The sequence below is a fragment of the Marmota monax genome, unplaced genomic scaffold (assembly GCF_021218885.2).
Source record: "Marmota monax isolate L192 unplaced genomic scaffold, Marmota_monax_Labrador192_F-V1.1 WCK01_AAM20220418_F8-fsc00001, whole genome shotgun sequence".
NCBI classification, from domain to species: domain Eukaryota; kingdom Metazoa; phylum Chordata; class Mammalia; order Rodentia; family Sciuridae; genus Marmota; species Marmota monax.
The window spans coordinates 13,697,878-13,718,864 of NW_026693777.1; the positions used below are offsets into that span (position 1 = coordinate 13,697,878).

The 20,987-nt window shown below is 40.6% G+C and overlaps 1 non-coding gene across 1 annotated transcript; it reads left to right on the forward strand.

Moving 5' to 3' along the window:
- The first annotated feature begins 11,991 nt into the window (after nucleotides 1–11,991).
- Nucleotides 11,992–12,098, forward strand: LOC124104854 (U6 spliceosomal RNA). The gene has a single exon (XR_006855539.1). It is a non-coding gene; the product is annotated as a U6 spliceosomal RNA (small nuclear RNA).
- Nucleotides 12,099–20,987: the final 8,889 nt, after the last annotated feature.

The window sequence follows — 20,987 nt, forward strand, 5'->3', positions numbered from 1 at the left end:
GTTCCTAAAATGAAAAAAGAAAGCTGTCAACATAATTTTAATTCTTTTTCTGACACATCTTTTTATGTTTTTATATTTGCATTTTCTTCCTTTTTTTGCATTATTTGGTCTATTATATGAAAGAATCTCCTTTCAAGTACTGATAACTGAAAATTCAAGGGGACATCAAATCAGTTTTATTACTTTATTTTTAAGGATGAAATGTATCCAGAGAATCAGATTTAAAGAGCAGAAAAGGAGCTTTACGATCCTTCTACATCAAGAGCACATATTGGAAGTCCTGCTCAGACCACATTCTCCAGAGAAACTTTGGTTTGGCTGCTCTGCGAAGCCAGCACAGGCTTTATAAGATTTTTTTTAAGATGTTACCTATTCTATGTCCTAGAATAGGTAACATCTTTGGCCCCAGTCCAGGCAATTTTGTACTTCTTATATCATGACCCTGCAACCTCGCCTATTTGCACTTACCCTATGCCTCTTGTACACAGGTGGGTTTGAATAACAGCTTCATTTCCTAGCAAATAGTACTGAAGTCTAAAAAAGATCAATAACCTACCTGTGACCCATTTCTGTTTAGTGGCAGTACCAAGGACTAGAACCAGAGAGTCTTAACCACCAAGCCTCTATTCTCTCCACTATTCAGTATCCTTAGCCACATCTAAATGACTAAAATTTCAATGGATGGTTATTATACACTTCAGCATTGCTTCTCATATGGAGGCCCTGACATCCACTCCTACACACAGAGAAATTGCCAGATAGTTAACAGTTGAATAAAAACTGGGAAATGTAGATGCTGTCAAAGACCAAAGTTGTCAAGGTTAGACCCTAAAGAAATATTTTCACTACAGTAACATCAGTTAAAAGTTTACTTCTTCATGGGTGCACAAAATTACTGTAAATTAAGTGAGAATTTAATGCCCTCTCCCTCCCCATTCACGATTAAACCAATCTCGAAAAAACTGGGAGATTGAAACTCTCTTACTAAAACTTCCTCCAGTCTTTGGCTAATAGTTATTACTTACTGATTAATTAGTATACACCGCTTGCATACAAAGCACTTTACACTTAATTCATATTATCTTACTCACTCCTCACCCTCCTATGAAATAAATTTTGCTTTACAGATAAGGAGATAAAGTTATGGAACCAATAAATCTTCTAGGGTCACACAGTCAATAAACAACCATGGCAGAATTTTATTTGAAAGCAGAACCCACTATGCTACTTACTAACAACAGTAACTCCTCCTCCATACAGTCAAACTGAGAAAAATTCATTGACAATAATTTTCACCCTATTCATGCCTTTTATGCTAGCCTATTTTTGATCAAAAAAAAAAATATGTTACTAGCATTCTCCTAATACTTAAAAATGTTATCATAAAACCAGGTTATGAATTTCCTAAAAACTCCTCAAAAAGATTGATGGTTCAATCTTTAAAGGGTTGAGCCTTTTAAAATTCTAGCCTAAAGTTAATACACTTATTATATTTTCAATAAAAGAACCTACCCTGCAGACTGTATCCATTTCTATTCGCTTCCTTCTCTTACTTTTCTCTCATGTTAAATAACTCCAAATCACCAGGAATGGTAATGCACACCAGTAATCTCAGAGACTCGGAAAGCTGAGGCAGGAGGATTGCAAGTTTAAAGCCATCCTCAGCAATTTAGCAAGGCCCTAAGCAACTCAGCAAGACCCGGTCTCAAAATTTAAAAAGGGCTGGGGATGTGGCTCTGTGGTTAAACACTCTTGGGTTTACTCCCTGGGACAAAAAAAAAAAAAAAAAAAAAAAAAACCTTCAAATTCTTGGGGTTTTATTCAAAAGGCCCATTTTTAATAGTTTATCTACTCATATTTCCTAAATGAAAGGCCTTCCAACTAGGGTATGTACATGTAAAACTTTCCCTTAGGTTCTCTGACAGACCTAGGGGAGCCAATTTCCAGATCCTCAGATACCATTTATTTTCTTTCTTAAAATGATACTCCTGCGAACAAATATACTCAGGGCAATATACTAGTTCTCTGTTCCCTCTTTCCCCTTTACAATAACCCTGCTCCTATTTTATGAACAAAAGGCAGACTGGATCCCACACCAGGATGCAAAGCAGAAACCCCAGAGGCAGAAAAGAGACAATTCAAACACTGCTATCGCCCTTCCTGCTGGGAAAGAGAGTTTCATACTGGGTTATATATCATTTTATTAGTCAGTTGTTTCCAATATATTGCTTTTAATCTAGTTAAATAAAAACTGAGTCAACTCATTGATTTAAAAAAGAGAGAGAAACAACTTTTTTCTAGTCATAATGAAAGATCACTATATAATTTTTTGGCATCTGACTGAAAGGAGCACAAAGAATTGACAGGCACTGAAATAATAAAACATTTCATTTATTCACTTATCAATGGGATTTCCCAGTGCTTGCAAATATAAAGAATAAAAAAATAGATTTGATACTGATGCTAACTCTGCTTTATTCTAGGTCAGGAATGGCTCAGTGGTACAGAGTTTGCTTAGTATGTACCAGGCCCTGGGTTCAATCCACAGCACCATGAAACTTCTATCTCTTTAAGACATAGATTTCTAATTAATTTTACTTTTTATATTTTATAATTATACAACCTCATAATAATAATCTATATAGAAAACATTAACATTTTGAAACTTATAATAATATGGTAAGAAAAATTTAACCTTAATATAAATTGTTATGATATTTAAACTCATAAATGTACTAGATATAAGAATTTTAGCAAAATAATTTTAAAAGAGGAACATAATAGTTTTGTTTTCATTTTGTTTTGTGAGGTTTTTTTTGGTTTGTTTGGTTTTTTTTTCCCCACCAGGGATTGAACCCAGGGGCACTTAACCACTCAGCCACATCTCCAGTCCTTTGTATAATTTATGAGAGACAAGGTCTCACTGAGTTGCTTAGGGCCTCCCTAAGTTGCTAGGACTTGGTTTGAACTCACAATCCTCCTGCCTCAGCTTCCCAAGTCTCTGGGATTACAGGCATGTGCCACCACACCTGACTAAACATAACAGTTTTATTTTGAAACTCCCATATTTATATATGTGGTAAGTTACACTGCTATGGACTAAATATTGGCCACCCCAAAATTCAGATGCTGAAACCCTAATCCCTAATGTAATGCTATTTGGAGGTACAGATTCTGGGAAATAATTAGGTTTAGATGAGGCTATGTGATTGGAGCTCTCATGATAGGATTAGTGCCTTTATAAGAACAACAAGAGAACAGAGCCCTCTCTCTACCATGTAAGGATTCAGAAAGAAGGTAGGTATCTGCAAACCAGAAAGAGAGTATTACCAGACATGGAACCTGCCAGCACCTTGATCTTGGACTTCCCAGACTCCAACACTATAAGAAATAAATGTTTCTTATTTAAGCCATTCAGTCTCTGGTGTTTTGTTATAGCAGCTCAAACTGACTAAGACATACATCATTTACATCTGCTTAAACTTGTATATATAAATTCAGAAGTTAAATTGAAATGTGAAAAGGAATATTTCATTTTTCAAAATTCTTCATGGGTGCACAAGGAAAAAAATAGAAGACAGTTTCTATGAACCAACTCCAAAGCTCTTTTTTTTTCCTTCTTAGTATTATTCCTATAACCTATATTAAAGGAACTTTAGTAGAAATATCCTGAAAGTTTATGATGTCTTGATTAAATCTTATCCCCATGCTGAATCTAGGAGAATTACTTTGTGGTTCCTATCCTTTTTATTCCTACTTAAACATCTCAGACTCACATTTTATAAGTGATCGTTCTAATTCCTCAGTGGCCCACAAATCCCTTTCTGTCATAGGCATGTTATTTGTCATATTAAGATAAAATTAACAGTGAACCTAGAAAAGCAAACAACTCTGTGGTCCTTTCCCCACACAGCACTAATGAACACCTTAAGGAAGGATGGCTTGGGGTCACCAGATATCTCTTCCTAGCTTTCCTTTGTCCCTGCTGTTACTTGGGCAAACAAATAAGTCCACAAACATTTAGCCCAGTGATCTCTCTCTGTAAACAAGAAATAAGGGATAAATTCCCTTCTTGGGAGTGCCAGTCAATAAAATCAATAATTAAAATTTTATTCTAGGCATGGCTTTGGATTCTTCAAAAATGGAATTATACTGCAAGGTTGCCATCCACCCATCCATAGATATTGATAATGACTGCATTCTAGCAATTTTGTAAGAATGGACTGTTGATTGCTGCAGAAGACTTGAAGAAATATTGTAAGTCTGGAGTGTAGATTTTTCTCAAAACAACTCCCACCCTCTACCCCCCCCCTCAATCACCTCAAGCTTCTGAGAACTGGCTGAGCTCATATGGTCAACAAAGTCTCCTAAGATCCTGTCAGACAAAAGGACAGTGTTGGCCACAGCCTGGACAGAAGAAGTGCCTGGTTACCCCAATACCTAGTCCTCTTGTCAATGTTCCCACTCAGGATATATAATAATGGAGTCTTTGAAAGAAAAGTTCTCCTAAAGATATTTATGGGAAACACTCATTGAGCGTTTGGGGGGGGGGGGGGCCTTAGGTCCAAAAGCTACAGTGGAAAATATGGAAGAAAGGAGGAGGAGGAAAGAAGACATGTCCCCAGCCTTAAAGAACACACTGACTAGCTGGAAAGGCAAGATAATAATAGAAAATGTGTTTAAGTAAAAGATACTGTTCAATGCTTAGTCATGACTTAAAAGCAAATATACTCTACAGACCCAGCAGGGGATGACAATTAGCAAATCTTTTAATTGGATGCTTCTTAACCTTCTTGAGTGGATTCTAATTTTTTTCCCATACAATCAAGAATTCTTGCTACTTTCTAAATACAGAAATATCCATGAAAAAATGTTGAATGAATTCCCACCAACATGTTTTCATTCCACCATCTCACATTTCACTACAGGGACCCAAATTCAGTCAAAATCATGCTGTGATTCCCACAAATAAGGTATAGGTTGAAGGGAAGCTAGCATTTTTCTTTCAGATAAATGTATAATTAAAACCCTGATTCATGGATTTGCTAATTTAACTTCCTGCTGTGGACATAGGACATACTTGGCAGGAAGAATAAGGAACTGTTCCAGAGAATTCAAATTGCCTTTTTTCCCCCCAAGTACTTCAATATGCCTGTCTTTGAAGAGTGATTAGAAATAAAATAATGTGAGTGGGAGTTAATTCAAGAAGAAGGTAAAGGACAGAAATGATCATAGAAATGTGATAGGTATTTCTCAAGAGCAAATAAGAAGGGAAGTTCATCTATGATGGGGTTCTCTGCTCTTGAAATCCCAGAAGTCACTATGCAATAAGGAGTTTGCTCCTTTCCATCAAGGCGTGGACAGTAATGTCAGCCCTCAGCCACCTCCAGCTGTTTGTGCTCTCACTGAGATGCCAGGATTTTGTCAAAGCCCACATCCTGCTGAGCAACAGGGTTTGCAAATTCTAGAGACTGTTTTTGCCCCCAGGGCAAAATCACTAGGCTACTCCTGAGCAGTTCCACTCTGGCAAGACATCCCCTCTCCATTCTTCTCAGATCTGCACAAATCCTAAGTGTCTGGTTTTCTATTCTCTTTCTCTTCACATATGCTAATCAGCTTTTCATCACTGTATCCAAAATACCTGAGAACAAAAAAAAAAAAAAAAAAAGGAAAAGTTCATTTTGTCTCATGTTTTCAGAGGCCTCAATCCATGGTCAGACAGCTCCATTACTCTGGACCTGAAGTGAGGCAGAACATCATGGTAAGAATGTTATCAGAGAGTGAGAGTCAACCGTGAAGTGATCTTGGTCCTTGGGTGTAAGGCCTGAAATGAGGGCAATTACCCCAGCACAAAAACAGAAGTACAGCAAGTAAGGGATGTTTTTTAGAGCAGGTTTATTGCAAAGTAAAAGAAAGAAGTGAAAGTGAGATACGCCCTGGGGGGTGGGGACAGATCAGTTATAAACCAAAATGTGCTGCAATGATTAGGCTTTAGGCTTTTGTCAGGATTCAAGGTGGGAGCTTGCAGTAGCACAAAACCTTGGAAGAGCAGGTGACTCCACCTTTCTGGGAACAGCACTTACAACAGCTGCTGCCTATCTGGGGGGAAGTCATGTGCCTGCACTGTGAAAACTGAAGGCATGTGCACTTGGGTCACTTTGCCCTCTGGCCTACTGTCACTAGCAGAAGGTCATGTAATAATTGACTCACAGAGCAGCTTCTGGGTGCATATGTGACCTTGTGAACACAATATATGTCCACAATCTTCAAGAGTGAAAAGTCTGCCCACCAGGGAAGAGGAAATTTGTCCAATACATGATGGGTATTGCATCTTCTGGGTCAGTTGCTGGTCAGGGGCCCTTTGACAGCTACCCCCTTCTCTCATTCTCCCCTTCTCCCATTCCTGCTCATCTCTAGCTAACTACCTATGCTCACAGAAAGGCATGATGGAGAAAAGCTGCCCAGCTCATGGTAGCTAGGAAGCAGAAAGAGAAAGAAAGAGGCCAGGGACAAGATAAAACCTTCCAGGGCACACCCCCAGTGACCTGCTTCCTCCAACCAGGTCCCACCTCCCAGTAATCCATTCAGCTGTCAATGGATTAATCCACCTGTGAGGTCAGAGCCCTTGTCAGCTAATCATTGCCTAAAAAATCCGCCTCTGAACCTTGAAGCAACAAAGATTTTGCTTTCAAGACATGAGCCTTTGGGGGGACATTCCAGATCCAAGCCATACCACACTGAACTCTGAACTTCAGCTAGCTGACTAGGTTCTATTTGGTGACTTCATTCCTATAAACTCTATCTTCAGTTCATACTGAGTACTCAATAAATATTTGTTAAATTTTCAAATAATTATATTTCCATCTCTTCTTCTTGTTTTCTAAAAATTTAGCACAGCACTGTCAAAGCTATTTCCTCATTTCACATCCCCTGAATTCTTTACCCTGTCTAATAAGATCTCAGTGCCTACATGGAACTTGGTCAGATTTGCTAGATAGTAAGGGAGCATTACCAAGAAGGTACTAACTTGTCATTAGTGCCTTTATTCTCCACCTCTAAACGCCATTACTCACTTCATTCCAAGCATTTGCATAGCCAGCGTCATCCACACACGTAATCTAACTTAGCATTCCCAAAGTCCATTTTGATTTATGAAATATTAATTCTGTGGGATGTTAATAGTTGTTACAAGAAAAACAACCTGTAAGTAATATGTGGAAATACCATGTATTATTTTTCCATCTTTAATACTCACATCATTGAGAAGTTCTGGTGAAAGGGATTCAAGAGATGGCAAAACTTGGTCTACACAAGACTTCTAAATATTTTAACAAGGGTCCGTTTGCCACATGATTTCTATTAACATCCCATTTAGCTATATTCCCTACAACATGCTCTGGAATATATGGATACAACTGCATTCTGAAAGCAAATTCTGAAATTAAATATATTTGAGGACACACTAGCAAGAGAGTCGATATATTGATCAGTTTATGTGAAGAAAGAAGAATTTGTGAACAAGAGGAGTCTGGTGCTTGATCTCCAGAAAGCAATTCATATAACTAGGAGAGAAGAAAACAAGAAGCACCATCAGGATGGCAAGACCCAGGAAAGGTAAGTCTGAAATGTCTTCAAGTTGGCAGTAAAGGTTGGAAAGGAGGAAGGACATGGGATATGTTGAGTCCTCAAGCACCCTTTGGGAGGAGAATATTCCAGGCAGGGTGGGATCCCTGCTGACAGTGATAATAATCAGGAAGAAAAAGAAACAGTAAGTCACCAAATTATCAGCATACCACTCCCTGGTTGAGTCCTCTAAAAGGTTAAAAAAAATCTATTCAAGGATTAGTAGTCATAGTTTATTGTCTAAAAAATAAGCCTCTTTTAAAATTCTTGTCTCCCTCTGAGTCTAATTTTTCACATTCTGATTAAACATTCCTCTATCTGCTTTTGCCCTTAAGAAATCTTCATACAACTAAAATACCACTTAAAAGAAAATGGCGTCCAGACTGGCCATTTACCTTTCTGGTTTTACCCATAATATAAGCACATTTATCTCTCCAGGGATTTGTAGTGTAAACTGAATAAATCTCTTACTTTAATAATGTAGCCCCATGGTAATTTAAATCTCAGCTATTTCTGAAACATCAGATTGGTAAAGTAATCCTACTACATAGGGCTTTCCTTTTCACACACATGCCAAAATGAGATGTACCCACTAAATTGTACCCCAGGCACTGAATAGCAGTCTATTATTAAGAAAGTTTGCAAAGATACCTGCTCTGTCTAGTGCTTACATATTTAAATTTCTAAAAGCTTGAGATGACACACTATCTGTTGTGTATCTAAAGATAAAAGCACCTGCATTCATATTAACCAGGCAGCGAGCAGCATGGAACATGAGCAATGCCAATCCCCAGCTAGTTTGTTTGCCTTCATAATTGGGTTGCCATTGTGCCCAAGGAGAGAGGTAGGAAAATTTCCTGTGAAATATAAATAACAATTTTTCAGTAATTCCTTTCTCAACTGTAACCTGCATAAGTACAAGAGTCACCTCCCCTACTCGAAGAATGTTTAATCTCTTTTCTTGCCCAATGTGGAACCTTCTGTCCTGCTAAGAAAACTTCAAGTTGAAGCACACATCTTTCAAGGGAAATGCTCCTTTCGATGCAGAAAGGTCTTCCAAGGAACAAGATCCATCACAGCATATGCAGCTTTCTTAGCATGGGGGAACTCCAACTCACCTTTCCAGCTTCTTCCTCCTTGCAAATCCCTCAAGCACTGAACTCTGGGAGTGGGCCCGTGGCAGAACTCTGCAATTGACTTATGCACTCCTGGGAGTTATAGCCTTTGGCATATAAAGTATTTGTTACTCCTTTTCATAAATGTTTTCTTCTGCAACCAATTTTGTGTTAATCACCACATTTTTTGAGCAGCTGATTTCATAATTTCATTAGGATTGCTCAGTAGCAGTAACTAGATTGAGAATTAACCCATATACCTTGGCTATCTACAAAGGGGTAGGGAAGAAAAAAAAATTCCTTCAATCGGAAAATATATATTAGGTACCTACTAAGAGTTAAATATTCTGCTAAGTCTTGGGAACATCAAAGGTAACAGCTCAGTTCATTCACTAAATTAGTAGTTCTCAACTGGATATGATTTGGTGCCCTGCTGTTAAGGTTTGGATGTGAGGTTTCCCGCAAAAGCTCATGTGTGAGATGATGCAAGAAGGTTTAGAAAAGAACTGATTGGGTTATGAGAGTCTTAACCCAATCAGTGAATTAATCCCCTGACTGAACTGACTTGAGTGGTAACTAAAGGCCTGCAGAATGTAGCTGGAGGAGGTGGGCATTGAAAACATGCCTTTGGGGTGTATATTTTGTATCTGGTGAGTGGAGTCTCTCTGCTTTCTGATCATCATGTAAGTCATTTCCCTCCACCACACCCTTCCGCCATGATGTTCAGCCTCACCTTGAGCTCTGAGGAATGGAGCCTGCTGTCCATGGACTGAGAACTCTGAAACCATGAGCTCCCAAATATATTTTCCTCCTCAAAAATTGTCCTAGTCAGGTCTTTTAGTCATAGAAGCAAAAAAGCTGACTAAAACAACACACAGGCGCGCACGCACGCGCACACACACACACACACACTTAGCAATGTCTGGGGACATTTGGGGGCGTCACAGGTAGGAGGAGAATTCTCCTGGCACCAGCAGGTAGAGGCCAGGCATGCTGCCTGGCAATATACACTGAACAGGACAGTCTCCCACAACAAAGATTCATCCAGCCCAAATGTCAACAGTGCCAAAGGTTGGGAAACTCTGCTCTAAAGTGGGGAAAAAAAAATAGTGAAATAACAATTTGAAATACAACTTGCTTTAGTTTCCTGATTCTTCCCTGTCCTGTCCACCTAGGTCAATCAGGTGCTGGCAGCCCTATGTCCCTTGCCTTGGGGCAAACAGGTGTCCAGCAGGAAAACAAGCCTTTTCAGCTTCTGTGGGAAAAGGGCTTGGTGGCAAAGACTGAATTTTTTATAGAAACTTGGAAGGGAAAGTGGAAGGATTGCTCCAAGACTGGAAGGAAACACTTCTATATTAAGAAGAGAATGGATAGAGGGAGAGGGTCTGTGTGTCCCAAGTAGAGGCATCTAGTCTTGGCTTCCTGACAACCCAGGAGCAAGAGAGAAAGGAACAGTCATGGATCGCACCTACATCATGGCAGCCCTGAAGGCTTGTGCCCCTAGTATAGCCAGAGAGAACCACCAGACCTAGAGATGTCATGTCTACAGGCATGATGGTCATCTGAGCAAAACCCATGGCTCCAGAGCCCTGAGCACCACTAAAAACCGTAGTATAGTCTTAGGGCATTATATGGAGAGAGGAATTTCAAAACTGGCCAAAGTTCACCATACTCTGTCCCACTTAACCCAGCAGAATAGAGACTTGGAGGCCATTTTTGTAGAACTAAATCCTGTTAAATTCCTTGAATACATAAATTTACTATCTAAAGGTGTTTAAATCTACTTTGGGAAATAACACTAACAGAGGAAACAGGAGCTTATTGGTAAATCTTCACAGGAGACCATCCCCACAATTTCACAGATTCATAACAATAAAACTGGTTTTATGCTCATGGTTTAGGTCAACTACCACAACACATATTTTCTCACCTAGCACTCAAGCTGAAGGAGCAGCCCCAGTTTGCTGCAAGCCATTCTTGTGGCAGAAGGAATGGGAGAGAGTGGAAAGAAACACAGGTTTCTCTAAGTATCCAGCATGTGTCACATTTGTTCACACTCCATCAGCCACATGATCGAGCCCAACATCAATTAGGTGGAGACGGATAGCCCTCTTACAAGGAGAGAGAGAAAATACTAATAATTACCACCCAGACTAAACATCAGAAAACATAACTATGGGTTGAACCAAGAAGGTGGGAATCTGAAGTGAGAGAGGGGTCCAGAAAAACACTGCCAACTATGTGAACATTGAGATGGTAATAAAGAAAGGCTATTGATACTGTTTATGATATTTGATGTTCCAGGAAGTGAACAACTTATTTTTACCTACTGCCTCAGTTAACCCAAGCATCCTGTGAGAAGAAAAAAAAAAAACTCCTCAGGTAGTGGCTGATTAAATACCCAGTCCTAAAACCCACATCCTTTCCAACACAAATGAGTAGAACTTACCTGACAGGAAGACAGGATAGCATCACAGGCCAAAGAGGCTAGGAATACAGTCCCAGAGAGCAGTTTCATTTTCACACGGCAATAAAAAGTCTGCTCTGATCAGAATGCAGACTGGGTCTGAGAGTTGTGAGAGCCAAAGCTGAGCGGAGAGATCAGGCTATGAAGAGCCTTTATAGCCCAGAAGAGTAATAAAAGGAAGAAGGATAGATTGGGGTCAGGACATCTTGCATTTAATAGCTGGATGACTGGGGCAAGTGTCCATGGGCTCTGGTGGTCAAGCTCACTCATTTATGAAATGGAAAGGTGTGAGAAGGAAGATTCAGCGGCAGATGAGGTCTCAACTCCCCTGTGGAGGCCATGCAGAGGTCTACTAGATTCCAAGGAAAGATTGTTAACTCAATACTGTGAGGTATCTTGCTTACCATCTCTTCTCAGTTCCTCAGTTTTCCTGGACTGCAAGAGATGTCAGAAAGGGTGCAGGGCCCACCACACTCCCAAGACCTGACTCAGGAGCAGAGAGATGCCAACCCTACTACTCCCCATTCTAGCAGGCCTAGAATTCTGACTCATTTATCAGGAACCACCATCACTTATGTGATGAATGAGGTTTATGAGAGATGAATGTTGCAGGAAGACACTCCACAGAATGGAGAGCAGAGGGTACAATCATAAAAGGCAACCAGGGGGGATTGGGATTTTGTGGTCACTGAGTAAGTAGGTTTGTGAGCAGGAAAGCAAGAGGACAAAGAGGGAGTGGCACTTAAGAGGTGTTTCCAGGGTGAGGATGGAAATGTACGATCTCTTGTGCTCGCTTCGGCAGCACATATACTAAAATTGGAACGATACAGAGAAGATTAGCATGGCCCCTGCGCAAGGATGACATGCAAATTCGTGAAGCGTTCCATATTTTTGCGACCCACCGGCAGAAGAGGAGCAGCGGCCTGCTGAGAGGCTGAGCCGCCCCCTCCCCCTGCGCCGGCAAAGTAGAGGGAACTGTGACCACGCACAGAGCAGGCCCAGCGGCCTGCTGAGGGGCAGAGCCGCCCCCCCACCCCCTGCGCCTGCCAGGTAGGTGGAACGGTGACCACCGACAGAAAAGGCCCAGTGGCCCGCGGCGGGACAGAGCTTCCAATCACTCCTGCAAGGTAGGCGGGCCTGTGACCCACCGGCAGAAGAGGAGCAGCGGCCTGCTGAGAGGCAGAGCCGCCCCCTCCCCCTGCACCGGCAAGGTAGAGGGAACTGTGACCACGCACAGAGCAGGCCCAGCGGCCTGCTGAGGGGCAGAGCCGCCCCACACCCCCCGCGCCTGCCAGGTAGGGGAACTGTGACCACCGACAGAAAAGGCCCAGTGGCCCGCGGCAGGACAGAGCTTCCAATCACTCCTGCAAGGTAGGCGGGCCTGCGACCCACCGGCAGAAGAGGAGCAGCGGCCTGCTGAGAGGCAGAGCCGCCCCCTCCCCCCCCGAGCCTGCAAGGTAGACAGAACTGTGACCACCATCAGAACAGGCCAGACCTGCAACCGAGAGACAGAACAGGCCCAGTGGCCTGAGGAAGGGTAGAGCCGCCCCCCCCCCTGCGCCTGCAAGGTAGACGGACCTGCGACCCACTGGCAGTACAGCCCCAGAGGCCTGCAGAGGGGCAGTGCCGCTGCCTGCGCCTGCAAAGTAGACAGAACTGCGACCACCGACAGAACAAGCCTAGCGGCCCGCAGAGGGACAGAGCCGCCGCCCGCGCCTGCAAGGTCGGCGGACCTGCTACCGACCAGGAGAGCAGGCCCAGCGGCCTGCCGGCGTGGTAGGCACATTGCCCCAATTGGAGGAGGGGCAGAGCCGCCGCCCACGCCTGCGAGGGAGACTTTGCAACTATACAAGACCAATATAAATATATAGGGGGAAAATTCAATAGCACAACAGTTTCACCAAGTAGAAAGGAACGCGAACAGTATGAATAGACAAGGAAAGAAAGGACCACAAGCATTGCAGGTCAACTCAACGTTAGAAGAGGTAATAGCTGCAGCAGATGGAATGTCAGATAAAGAATTCAGGATATACATGCTTCAGATGATCTGGAGTCTCAAGGAAGACATCAGACAGCAAAATCAGACAATGAAAGATCACTTCAACAATGAATTACATAAACAAATCCAAGAAGCAAAAGATCAACTATACAGGGAAATAGAGGTTATAAAAAACAAACAAACAGAAATCCTAGAAATACAGGAAGCAATAAGCCAACTTAAAAACTCGATTGAGAATACTACCAGCAGAGTAGAACACTTAGAAGACAGAACATCAGACAATGAAGATAAAGTATTTCAACTTGAAAAGAACATAGACAGCTCAGCAAGACTGTTAAGAAACCATGAGCAGAACATCCAAGAAATATGGGATAACATCAAGAGACCAAATTTAAGAGTCATTGGGATACAGGAAGGGACAGAGTTTCAAACCAAAGGAATGAGCAATCAATTCAATGAAATAATACGAGAAAACTTCCCAGACTTGAAGAATGAGACAGAACCCCAAATCCTAGAAGCCTACAGGACGCCGAATGTGCAAAATCATAAGAGACCCACACCTAGACACATTATAATGAAGATGCCCAACATACAGAATAAGGAGAGAATTTTAAAAGCTACAAGAGAAAGGAAGCAGATCACATTTAGGGGTAAGCCAATCAGGATAACAGCTGATCTTTCAACACAGACTCTGAAAGCTAGAAGATCCTGGAATAACATATTTCAAACACTGAAAGAAAATGGGTTCCAACCAAGAATTGTGTTTCCAGCGAAATTAAGCTTCAGGATGGAAGATGAAATTAAAACCTTCCACGATAAACAAAAGTTAAAAGAATTTGCAGCTAGAAAACCATCTCTTCAAAACATCCTTGGCAAAACATTACAGGAAGAGGAAATGGAAAATAACAATGAAAACCAACAGTGGGAGGTAGGACACTAAAGGGGGGAAAATAATCAAAGAGGAAAACAAACCATGTTTAGTAACATAAATAAACAAATATGGCTGGAAGAACAACCCATATCTCAATAATAACCCTAAATGTTAATGGCTTAAACTCACCAATCAAGAGACACAGGCTAGTAGAATGGGTCACAAAACAAGACCCAACAATATGCTGCCTACAGGAGACGCATTTGATAGGAAAAGACATACATAGGCTGAAGGTGAAAGGTTGGGAAAAATCATATCACTCATATGGACTTCGGAAACAAGCAGGAGTATCCATACTCATATCAAATAAAATAGATTTCAAGCCACAGTTAATCAAAAGGGATAAAGAGGGATACTACATACTGCTCAAGGGAACCATACACCAACAAGACATAACAATCATAAATATATATGCCCCAAACAATGGTGCAGCTATGTTCATCAAACAAACTCTTCTCAAGTTCAAGAGTCTAATAGACCACCATACAATAATCATGGGAGACTTCAACACACCTCTATCACCACTGGACAGATCTTCCAAACAAAAGTTGAATAAGGAAACTATAGAACTCAATAACACAATTAATAACCTAGACTTAATTGACATATATAGAGTATACCACCCAACATCAAGCAGTTACACTTTTTTCTCAGCAGCACATGGATCCTTCTCAAAAATAGATCATATATTATGTCACAGGGAAACTCTTAGACAATATAAAGGAGTAGAGATAATACCATGCATCCTATCTGATCATAATGGAATGGAACTGAAAATCAACGATAAAAGAAGGAAGGGAAAAGAATACATCACTTGGAGAATGAACAATAGGTTACTGAATGATCAATGGGTTATAGAAGACATCAAGGAAGAAATTAAAAAATTCTTAGAGATTAATGAAAACACAGACACAACATATCGGAATCTATGGGACACATTGAAAGCAGTTCTAAGAGGAAAATTCATTGCTTGGAGTTCATTCCTTAAAAAAAGAAAAAACCAACAAATAAATGATCTCATACTTCATCTCAAAATCCTTGAAAAAGAAGAGCAAAACAACAGCAAAAGAAGTAGAAGGCAAGAAATAATTAAAATCAGAGCTGAAATTAATGAAATCGAAACAAAAGAAACAATTGAAAAAATTGACAAAACTAAAAGTTGGTTCTTTGAAAAAATAAACAAAATCGACAGACCCTTAGCCATGCTAGCGAAGAGAAGAAGAGAGAGAACTCAAATTACTAACATACGGGATGAAAGAGGCAATATCACAACAGACACTTCAGAAATACAGAAGATAATCAAAAATTATTTTGAATCCTTATACTCCAATAAATTAGAAGATAGTGAAGGCATAGATAAATTTCTTAAGTCATATGATCTGCCCAGATTGAGTCAGGAGGATATAGACAACCTAAACAGACCAATATCAATTGAGGAAATAGAAGAAACCATCAAAAGACTACCAACTAAGAAAAGCCCAGGACCAGATGGGTATACAGCAGAGTTTTACAAAACCTTTAAAGAGGAACTAATACCAATACTTTTCAAGGTACTTCGGGAAATAGAAAAAGAGGGAGAACTTCCAAATTCATTCTACGAGGCCAACATCACCCTGATACCTAAACCAGACAAAGACACTTCAAAGAAAGAAAACTACAGACCAATATCTCTAATGAACCTAGATGCAAAAATCCTCAATAAAATTCTGGCCACTCGGATACAAAAACTTATCAAAAAAATTGTGCACCATGATCAAGTAGGATTCATCCCTGGGATGCAAGGCTGGTTCAATATACGGAAATCAATAAATGTTATTCATCACATCAATAGACTTAAAAATAAGAATCATATGATCATCTCGATAGATGCGGAAAAAGCATTTGACAAAGTACAGCATCCCTTTATGTTCAAAACTCTAGAAAAACTAGGGATAACAGGAACATACCTCAATATTGTAAAAGCAATCTATGCTAAGCCTCAGGCTAGCATCATTCTGAATGGAGAAAAATTGAAGGCATTCCCTCTAAAATCTGGAACAAGACAGGGATGCCCTCTCTCTCCACTTCTGTTCAACATAGTTCTCGAAACACTGGCCAGAGCAATTAGACAGACGAAAGAAATTAAAGGCATCAAAATAGGAAAAGAAGAACTTAAATTATCACTATTTGCAGATGACATGATTCTATACCTAGCAGACCCAAAAGGGTCTACAAAGAAACTATTAGAGCTAATAAATGAATTCAGCAAAGTGGCAGGATATAAAATCAACAAGCATAAATCAAAGGCATTCCTGTATATCAGCGACAAATCCTCTGAAATGGAAATGAGGACAACCACTCCATTCACAATATCTTCAAAAAAAATAAAATACTTGGGAATCAACCTAACAAAAGAGGTGAAAGACTTATACAATGAAAACTACAGAACCCTAAAGAGAGAAATAGAAGAAGATCTTAGAAGATGGAAAAATATACCCTGTTCATGGATAGGCAGAACTAACATCATCAAAATGGCGATATTACCAAAAGTTCTCTACAGGTTTAATGCAATGCCAATCAAAATCCCAACGGCATTTCTTGTAGAAATAGAAAGAGCAATCATGAAATTCATATGGAAAAACAAAAGACCCAGAATAGCAAAAACAATGCTAAGCAGGAAGGGTGAATCAGGCGGTATAGCGATACCAGACTTCAAACTATACTACAGAGCAATAGTAACAAAAACAGCATGGTACTGGTACCAAAACAGGCGGGTGGACCAATGGTACAGAATAGAGGACACAGAAACCAATCCACAAAACTACAACTACCTTATATTTGATAAAGGGGCTAAAAGCATGCAATGGAGGAAGGATAGCATCTTCAACAAATGGTGCTGGGAAAACTGGAAATCCATATGCAACAAAATGAAACTGAATCCCTTTCTCTCGCCATGCACAAAAGTAAATTCAAAATGGATCAAGGAGCTTGATATCAAATCAGAGACACGCCGTCTGATAGAAGAAAAAGTTGGCTACGATCTACATACTGTGGGGTCGGGCTCCAAATTCCTCAATAGGACACCCATAGCACAAAAGTTAATAACTAGAATCAACAAATGGGACTTACTCAAACTAAAAAGGTTTTTCTCAGCAAAAGAAACAATAAGAGAGGTAAATAGAGAGCCTACATCCTGGGAACAAATCTTTACTCCTCACACTTCAGATAGAGCCCTAATATCCAGAGTATACAAAGAACTCAAAAAATTAGACAATAAGAGAACAAACAACCCAATCAACAAATGGGCCAAGGACCTGAACAGACACTTCTCAGAGGAGGACATACAATCAATCAACAAGTACATGAAAAAATGCTCACCATCTCTAGCTGTCAGAGAAATGCAAATCAAAACCACCCTAAGATACCATCTCACTCCAGTTAGATTGGCAGCCATTATGAAGTCAAACAACAAGTGCTGGCGAGGATGTGGGGAAAAGGGTACACTTGTACATTGCTGGTGGGACTGCAGATTGGTGCAGCCAATTTGGAAAGCAGTATGGAGATTTCTTGGAAAGCTGGGAATGGAGCCACCATTTGACCCAGCTATTCCCCTTCTCGGTCTATTCCCTAAAGACCTAAAAAGAGCATGCTACAGGGACACTGCTACATCGATGTTCATAGCAGCACAATTCACAATAGCTAGACTGTGGAACCAACCTAGATGCCCTTCAATGGATGAATGGATAAAAAAAAATGTGGCATTTATACACAATGGAGTATTACTCTGCATTAAAAAATGACAAAATCATAGAATTTACAGGGAAATGGATGGCATTAGAGCTGATTATGCTAAGTGAAGCTAGCCAATCCCTAAAAAACAAATGCCAAATGTCTTCTTTGATATAAGGAGAGTAACTAAGAACAGAGTAGGGTCGAAGAGCAGGAGAAGAAGATTAACATTAAACAGGGATGAGAGGTGGGAGGGAAAGGGAGAGAGAAGGGAAAATGCATGGAAATGGAAGGAGACCCTCAGAGTTATACAAAAGTACATACAAGAGGAAGTGAGGGGAAGGGGAAAAATAATATAAGGGGGACAAACGAATGTCAGTAGAGGGGGCAGAGAGAGAAGAGGGGAGGGGAGGGGAGGGGAGGGGGGATAGTAGAGGATAGGAAAGGCAGCAGAATACAACAGACACTAGTATGGCAATATGTAAATCAATGGATGTGTAACTGATGTGATTCTGCAATCTGTATATGGGGTAAAAATGGGAGCTCATAACCCACTTGAATCAAATTGTGAAATATGATAGATCAAGAACTATGTAATGTTTTGAACAGCCAACAATAAAAAATAAAAAAAAATAAAATAAAAAAATAAAAATAAAACAGTAAGCCAGCAAAAAAAAAAAAGAAAGAAATGTACGATCTCTGTGTGTTCATTTGGGACATGGGATTTAAATGCCTTCCCTTCAGAAATGGACTCCTGAAATAATTTAAGAGTGACTGAAATATTGCCCCTTTCACCTGCTTAGAGTAAAAACAATGATCTGTGCTTTTAAACAAGTCAAACAAATCAGAACTTTGGCCACTTTAAAGTGCTCTAACACCACACAGATGGCAGCTGTCACTCCAGTAAATTAGCTAAGGATATTTTAGGTGCAATTGTTAAGGGCCCATTATTTACAGCGTCCCTGGCAGTGCTGAGCATCCTGTGGTTATGCATTGAATGTAGGATGATACTGATTGCCTATTAAAAGTTTTAAATTGAATCCCACAGATCTGCCTCCTGATTCAACATGGGGGGAAATGCCTTTTCTACAAGAAAATATGCAAAACATGTATTCCATAGCTATGCCAGCTGAAACATGACTCATTTCTAAATCTTTAGATGACTTTTAATTCTATAAAGTCCAAACGTCAATCCTATTCTCACATGGGATTCTTGTCTAACTACCACTGTGGCTACTTACCCAAACTCGGAGGGAGACAGAAGAAATTTAACCACTTCAAGAGGAAAGAGAAATGAGAGCACTAGCCCCCTCACTAGAAAAATGTAAGTCAGACACACTCGAAAATCACTTTTGACTGTGAAATCTGAGATAAAAGAGCACCAGAAATGGAAACTGAAAGGAAAAAACCTGTTTCCCTGAGCCAGTGCTCAGCTATAAGCAGCCTTCAGTAAAGGTTTGCTCCCTCCTCCAAAGCTTGTGCTCTTGTTGAGATGCTACCAAGGTACAGAAAACTGTCCATCAATTTAGCTCTCAACGGTTGAATTGTTTTAACTTGGTGGTTGAGAAAGTAAGAATGAAAAGAACAGAGTGGTCCTTATCATGAAGAGCTTATAAGATTATTGAAGAATTGAACTTATACATTATTAAATAGCCATACAAGGACGTTACCCAGTGCTGTATACGAGAGTTATACTGTCAGGACTCAAAAAATCCTGAAGTCCTGGTCCAGGCCTACCAACAACCATGTCTCAGCTTCTTTTTATTTTCATTGTGCACCAGATACCTTGTGAAACTGCCCCAGATCAGCGTCTGACAGTTTCCACATACTACAGAGCCTTTGAGCTCAAAGAATGGTCCAGCCAATATGGACAGAAATGGACAAGGACGACTTCATCAGGGTATGATTCTGGAGGTGTGCCTTGAGGAACAAGTATGACTTGAATATCAGGCCATGGGAATGGGGGCAATTAGGGGACAATGTGAACAGAAGCCAATGAAGAAGAAAATTATCCTCTTCCTGGAGACTGGATTCATGAAGAGGGGTAAGAGACAAATGTGGGTGCAATTAAGCAAAACCTTAAAAGCTAGATCAACACATTTGGAGTTTGTTGTGGTTTGGACATGAGTATCCCCAAAACACTCCTGTGTAAAGGCAAAAATGTTCACTGGTGAAATTATTGGATTGTGAGAGCTGTAATCCAATTAGCCCATCCTAGTTTGAGTGCATTAACTGAGTAGTAACTACAGACAGATGGGGCATGGCTGGAGGAGGTGGGTCATTTCATGCATGCCCTGGAAGGGTGCATCTTCCCTGTAGGGCTCTCCCTCTTTCTTTCTCTGCTGCCTGGCTGCCTCGAATGGAGCAGCTTTCCTCCACTGTGCCCTTCCACCACGATGATCCACCTTACTTTGGTCCCAAAGCAATAGACCCCACCAACCAAGGCCAAAACCTCTGGAACAGTGAGCCAAATAAATTTTTGTCCTCTAAGTTGTTCTTGTCAAGTATTTTGGTCACAATGATGAAAAACTGACTAATGCAGAAATTTACCTATCACGAGCCGTCCATGGGCTATATGTGTGAAATATTGAGCATAATAGCCAAATGAGGGGATAGGCAGGCTCCCTGTCAGGGAGTGATCGCATGATGCAGGTGTGCTTCCCTCCTCTAGCTCTACCTAAGATCCCACACAACACCCGAGATGGGTGTGACTTGCCAAGATGTCAATCGATCTGCTGACCACAAGACATCAGGAAGCAAGACTCCACCCTTGAAACCTTATCCCTGCCTCTGATGTCCCTACTATAAAACAAAGGAAACCTAGGCTCACATTCTCTTTCTAGCATGGACGCTGACCCTTAAAGTCATAGAGCCATCACGCCCTCAATTTGGAAAACTTATGTCTGTGTTGCATGATTTTTCACTGATTTCTTAGCTTAATGTTGCAACCAGCTCTTTAAAACCCAGTTCATCTCATCTGCGCAGGTCCTGGGTGAGATTTACCTATGCAGAATCAATAGAAGTTTTTGAAGCTGGAATCAGAATTTTGAAGAACAACAATATGCTAGGAGAATGGGACCCACTGATAAAGTTGAACACAAGGTGTATTGAAGCAATGGAGACTGAAGCATAGATGAGGCAGAT